Source organism: Euphorbia lathyris, chromosome 7, assembly GCF_963576675.1.
Source record: "Euphorbia lathyris chromosome 7, ddEupLath1.1, whole genome shotgun sequence".
Lineage (NCBI taxonomy): Eukaryota > Viridiplantae > Streptophyta > Magnoliopsida > Malpighiales > Euphorbiaceae > Euphorbia > Euphorbia lathyris.
Genome location: NC_088916.1, coordinates 14777782 through 14784835, shown reverse-complemented (window position 1 = coordinate 14784835; position 7054 = coordinate 14777782). Strand labels below are relative to the sequence as shown.

At 29.4% G+C, this 7054-nt stretch overlaps 1 long non-coding RNA gene across 4 annotated transcripts; it reads left to right on the top strand.

The window, feature by feature from the left end:
• Positions 1–3836: 3836 nt before the first annotated feature.
• LOC136201000 (uncharacterized) lies at positions 3837–6668 on the top strand. Of its 4 annotated transcripts, none has more exons than XR_010673636.1 (3): positions 3837–4054; positions 4160–4640; positions 4752–6668. It is a non-coding gene; the product is annotated as an uncharacterized lncRNA (long non-coding RNA). The 4 variants fall into 4 exon arrangements; XR_010673634.1 differs by having other exon boundaries at positions 4160–4855; positions 5241–6668; XR_010673635.1 differs by having other exon boundaries at positions 4160–5282; positions 6213–6668.
• Positions 6669–7054: the final 386 nt, after the last annotated feature.

The window sequence follows — 7054 nt, the reverse complement described above, 5'->3', positions numbered from 1 at the left end:
AAGTCCGAGTGCTCAGAGTTAGCTATCATTCTAGCTCTATTACCTGGTTATGATATGTTGCATGGAAACTGAAACGTAAAAAGAAACGAAAAGAAAGTTATTTCTAAAAAAATAGAGTAAAAAAACAGTAATGGAAACAGAAAAGGGACGAAAATGGAAACATACACGAAATGTAAAACACTAGTGAAGAATAGTTTCCTACAACATAGAGTCTATGTTTTAGAAATAGTGCTTCTAGTGTCCATATATGTATCTCTTTCCGTGTACGTTCAACATTGAATGGTTACAATATGAACATATAGACTGGTAAATAATTTGATGGAAGGAGTATATCTTTTTTAATCATGTTGAGGTATAACATTGGTAGAAAATGCATCCATATTTATATTGATGTTTATATGTTGTCTATTGTCTGTTATTCACCTTTTATAATTTATTTTCCCCTATTTATGAGTTCATTTTGAGGTTCATTCAAGATTAGTTCTTTGGTTTATTTATTTATTTATGAGGTTATTGTTCAACCGGCAAAAATGGAATGTGGTTACAGGTGTCGAAACAGTTAAAAAGGTTGACCCAATCCATTTAATAAATGAGTTTATCAAATTCAACTCATTTAATAAATGGGTTGAAATAACCCTTTATATATGGGTTAATATGATCCAACCCATTTATTAAATGAGTTACATACACATTTCACCCAATTAACTAAGGGTTTGATTGGATGGAGGGTTTGGGAGGGTTAGTAAGAGAAGGGTTTGGGAGGGTTTGTGGAAACCCTTGTTTGGAGGATATAAATTTAGAAGGGTAAGGGTTTTGAAGGGTTTGGGAAGGGTTTGATTTGTGTATATTTGTTTCAATTTTCAAACCCACCGATTTGGAGGGTTTAGGAGGGTTACAAATTTCATTTTCCATTATTACCCTTGTTAAAATTAACTAATGCCAAATCAAACACAGTATTTATCCCGTTGTTTTTTTTGGGTGCATTACCGCAAAAAGAAAAGCCAATTTGTGGTTGTCAAACAAACCCATACCAATACCAATGTATTTTTTCATAATTCATTTATATTAAAAGTTAACTTCATTCTTTACTGATATTCCTTTATTTTATTTTTGTCGTCTTCGTTAGATTAACATTATCTTAATTAATTTCTTTAATATCACAACATGACAGAATTTTGAAAATACATAAAAAAACACCTTATTCACAAAAATATGTATATATGGACATGCAAATCAACTTGGTCCAAACTTTAGTTCAAAGTACATTATTAATAAAAATTACATTTCTTACTTTAAAAAATATATTCTACAATTTTAACATGTAGGGTCCGTTTGTTTTATCTGCTGTTTGTTGTTGCTATTTGCTGTTTCCTGTTACGGTTTGCTGTTTGAAAAGGCTGCTGTTCCAAAAAGCAGAGATTCCTTGCTTTTATAAAAAGCTACTTTTCGGCTACAAAAGGAAAACATGAGGTGTCTAACCAAACACCTTAAACTCTCATTTTCAAAGTGAAAAGGCAAACAGGAGGTCGAAAAGCAGCTACCAAACACCCCCGTAATATGATACAATTAAGAATTTATTATAATTTAATAGATATAAAAATTAAATAGTTATTATTTTTATTAATATTATTAACATATAAATATAATAAATAATAGAATATATATTTTATTTTTTGGTAGGAAATAGAATATATATTTTATAATTTAATTTAAATTATACTATAATTTATTAGATTTTTAAATAAATAATATATGAAATTGGATAATTGTTATTTAGATATGTAATTAAAAACAATTGTAAGTAATATGATTTAATTATATGGGAAGTACCTAATATACATAATTAATTGAGTGGGACATTTTAGTCACTTTATAATTTTTCATTCCCTTACAAACCCTTCATTCCAAATAAGGGAAAGGTACAAACCTTTATAAACCCTTACCATCCAACCAAACAATGGTAAGGTTAGTGCTTCCCTTCCCCTTCCTTCCCCTTCCTCTCCCTTCCCTTCCCTTCCTTTATTTACCCTCCTAAACCCCCCATCCAATCAAGGTCTAAATGTAATTAAAAATAATAATAGAAAAACGTAAAAACATAAAAATGGAAATTACGTGAAAATATAAAAATCGTAAATAAAAAGAGGAAAAACATGAAACAAGTTAAACCGATTGACTCATTTAATCCAATTAACTAAAATATAATATAATGTCTAATTTTTTTATCCTTTCACATGATATAGTTTCTTAATATAATTAAAGTTCAACTTGATAAATTTAAATTCAATTAAGTATAAAAAGAACTAGCGTCTTCATTAGACTTCACTTTATTAAACCAGCGTCTGCAAATGAAGGTAGAAAATAAAGGGGAGAAGAGTCTAAAATTCATACAATTAGCGTGATAAGAATTAAAAAATGTACTGTATTTTCAGTCATGATATTTGTTATCTACACTTCACATTAGTAACATGTTACAAACATATAATTAAACATAGAAAAAAATAAAAAAATGTACTATATCTTATACGAGATGGACAACAAAAATAAATATTTCGCCAAATTAAAAAAAAAGTTAATTTTCAGTTCTATTGTTAAATCACAAAAAATGTTAAATCTACTTTTTAGATCTAACTGATTGGCAACTGGTGAGAATAAGAAGCAAAATATATGTGTTTTGTAATGATGTTTGAAATTAACCTGATTTGTCAATATGTCGGGTAAAATTGCTCTTGGGTTAATGGGCTGACCTAATAAAAACATATCTAACCTTTTTATTGTATGAGTTAAATGACTCAATCCATTTATGACCCATAAATGACTCAACCCATTCATAAAAAGGTCAATTCTAACCTATTAAATAATGGGTTAAAATGGTCAATAAATAAATGGGTTATGATCCATTTTGACATCTAAATGTGGTGCATTTTTACTTATTTTGACTTTCCGTTTTGAGATTTGCATATCTAACTTTTTCAAGGTAATGTTTACCTATTTCAACATCCATTTTTCTGTTTTCTTTAAATTCAGTACTGAGTTTAATTTGATTATTGTGTATCCCTTACTTGAGAATTTGTTATATATAATATATAGGTAACAAAAGAATAATCCAAATCAATTCAAATATTCAACAACAGCAGTACAGTCCTCAAATGCACATGTGATTGTTAGTCAAATAGTATAATATAATCTATCAATTTGAGGAGGAAAAAGGAAGATTGTCTTCCTTTTTCCTCCTTGCACCGTTCTGTTGTTTTATTTTTCTTCTCTTTATTCAATAAATTATAGTTGAATTGCATATATTTCACCAAATCTCTTATTCCGCTTGAATTGCATCTGTTGTTTGTTATCTTTTCATTGCTAACTTTTTTCTATTTTAGCAAAAGCAGAAATGGTAGATCTTATACATAGATAATTACATCTACGTGGTTGCAAAAGAAAGGACTTAGATCCGAAAATTCAGAAGAGTTTAAATGCTGAAGATGGGATTATAGGTGTTTTTCTGCAAATTTGGTATTTGAAAAAGTATATATTTCATCTATTGTTTGTTTTATCCGTACCTTATTTAATGGTTTATTTTGCTCGTTGTAGTCGTTTTTTTACCATTATGGATTTTGTAATAGGCATAGCCGGTACTTATGTAAGGTTTTATTCCTTACTTTTCTTGTTGTACTTAATGTTTTTGTATTTATACAATGATAGTGTGCATTTTTATCAAAAAAAAAAAAAAATCAATAGAAAAATAGATGACGTGTCACTTTTTAAGAGCACTAATTGCTGAGGTGTCTTTAAATTTATTTCCTTGGATTATCGTTTCAAATTTCTACTTCCCTACGGTTCTTTTTCTCACACTATTACGGTTTCTTCTTCCCACTATATACTTAGTGGTTGCTGTCACATACCCACACGTTTATCTTCCACATCTGCACGGGATAATTTTCCTATCTCCATTCACTTTCAGTTCGTTCTTCAATTTTGTGTTCATCCTACCATTATGTGTTCATCCTGATTTTCATTCAATTTGTCAGGGTTTTCTCATCTATTGGGATTCATATGGTTGGTGAGTGAATTTCTCATATTTAGATGTTTTGTTTTTCATTTCCTTTTATTTTGTGTGTTATTAATGGTTAATCATGATCATTTTGGTGGATTTAATTGATTTCAGCCATGAATTTTACGGCTTCAACAACATCGATAATACGGAAGGAAACGGATGCCTCTGGTAACTTGGGGTAAATCTCTTACCTTCACGTCCTATTTTATCTTCCTTACTTTGATTTGTTATTATTTTGATTTTTGGCTTCCATTATGGAGTTCTCCACATATGGGCTCTTCTCAACAGGGCAATCAATATTTATGGAAGACTGAATCTCTTCCCTTTCCCAAATCCCTTTCCGCCTCATCTTTTCTCCTTTGTATTTTCCTCTGAAACTTTTCTGCAATCTGGATCCTATATGGAACCAATTCCAATCTCTCTCTTTATCTTTATGTTAATTTAACTCTTTTTAATGGTTAATCATGATCACTTTGGTGGATTTAATTGATTTCAGCTATGAATTTTACGGCTTCAACAACATCCATAATCCAGAAGGAAACTGATGCTTCCTGTCCGTGTAGCACACTGTTATTAGTGCTAGAAGCAACATGTGCAAATAATTCTAAATTTTGTTGTCTTGTGTTTTTTTGTTTTTTTGCTACGTTTGAGTAAATATGTCCATCCTAAGTGACTTTGGATTTTCTTTTATCGGTTTTATCAGCTTGAAAGCATCATAAACTTGGAACTGTTTATGCTAAAGCATTGGAAAGATTACATGGATCTGCACTGCACCACTGAACATGAGAGGATGGCATTGAGCATGAAGTAAGTTATTGCACATGTATTGTTGGGTTCATTGTATGTTGTGTGGAGATAAAAAAAATTATAGATGATATTTCATGTGACTTACCAATTTTGATAGTTAAGGGATGATTTCACGTCACTAATAATTGTTACTTGAGCACCTTTTTATGCTATTATATTCAAAATTATAAAATAGAATTCGTTTTCCATTTGATTTAGAGTTAAAGATTCTGTCTTAATTGGTGCAAACATAGTCAAAATGGATAGGTTGGGGGGCAGGGATGAATCAATTAGTTTGTTCATCATTTGTGGTTTTCTCTATTCATCTGGATCATCATTATAACATGTTTTTTTCATTTTAATTTGCTAATATATCTCTCTATATTTGTTTCTCTTTTTTGTTTAGGCATTCATGTTTTTACAAGATGTGAATGTTTTATTTTCCAAGGTTAGTGCATTTCTTTTTCTTTTTTTCAATAATTTGAACGAATAGGTAAAATTGTCTTCATACGTTATTCAATTTCTGGTTTGGTTCTTTTTGTTATTCTGGTTCTTTGTTTCATTGCTTTAAAATGATTGACTGTTACAGCGTAGTTGAAAGATTAGAGTCATATGCGATTTTGCCTCTTCTTTGTTCAAATCCATGTTTGCTTCATTAACTGGTATTTCATTTCTGTGTTATTTAATATTTCTACATTATGCAGATCTGCCAACAATTTAATTTTGGGTTTCTTCTGTGAGTTAATTGAAATGGGTTTATGTGTGTGTTTTAATGACTAGGTTATTTCTTACTTAATTCACATAAAACTTTGAATCGCAATGAGGTCGATTCTACACTGTAATTATGGTTGTACTTAACATAACAAGTCTTTGATTGCCACTTAACTCAAAGTCATGTGAACTAGAGAGGGAGATACAGAGCCCCTCAATTTTATTGACATTAGATTTTTTTTTAAAAATTGATTTGTTTGTCATATTTGTGCAAATTTGGACAATTGGAGTTACAAAATTTAGTGTTTGTTGAGGTAAAGTCCCTGTGAACTTTATTTATTTTGCATCATTTAATTTGGTGAGACAGTTGTTTAAAAAAAAGGTTAAGTTTTGCAAACATTGATCATATTATGGTTTCAATTAATGGATCTTCAACTTTGAAAGAAGCTGATATAATTTCAAGCCATATGTTCATCTGTTACTCAAGCAGTGCAATTTTTATCTTTGCACGGTTTTTCTTTTGTAGTTTTTTCAAGAATGCTAATTTTAATCTGCTCATTTCGTTTGTATAAGCAATTTTAGTTTTTGGTTCACCTATTTACAATCTACACGTTTCAAATAATGACTAAAAAAGAAGCTTAACTGTTCGTCCTTCTGAAATTTGAAGGTAATACCGAAATCCTTTTGGTTTTCTGTGTGTTGCGGATAGATTTTGACGTTCTCTCTTTCCTTTCTAACATTATAAAAATTGGTAACCTCCATTTATGTAGTCTAAAATCTTCCGCATTCTGTAATTGTTTGAAATCAAGTTGGATGTGCTCTAATGGTTTTATATATACATTTATACAGCAGCTCTGCATGGAGAAGATAACAAATTTTCTTTTTTTTGATGTCATCAGTTTCAGCTTCCGCGTCCTTGATTGGAAATTAGGATTAGAAAAAATAACGGTGATATTCTTAGTTTTTACATAGTTATATTCCTTGAATTTTATTCTTCCGTGACATGGATATAGTATATTGTCTCATGAACTTTTGTTGCTCTCTTCGAAATTGTAATACAATAACTATTACTAATGGAAATATCACAAATTCTATGAAAAAAAATTGAAAAGGGAATTAGTTATTATTTGAATTGGGAATGAGAAATAGAAAGGGACAGATAAAAGGGCATTCAATTGTTCATGCAGTTATTATGATTGATTATTGATTTTCATACTACATGATGCACTTTGATAGGAATAACACTAAATTTGTTATGAATGATACATAAATTTCTAGCTCTTTATTCCACAAAAAAAAAAAAAAAAGCTCAAAATAGTAATAAAAAACAAAAATAAATCATCTTTATCAAAACCTCTGCCCTAAGTTTTGTAAATAAACCCACTTCATTTGACTCATTAAGAAGTTTTTCAATTACTACTATATTATTATTATATTTTTCAAAAATTAGATAAAAAAAAATTGATTGATACTAACATTTTCAATATATGAAATATGTATATATTCAAA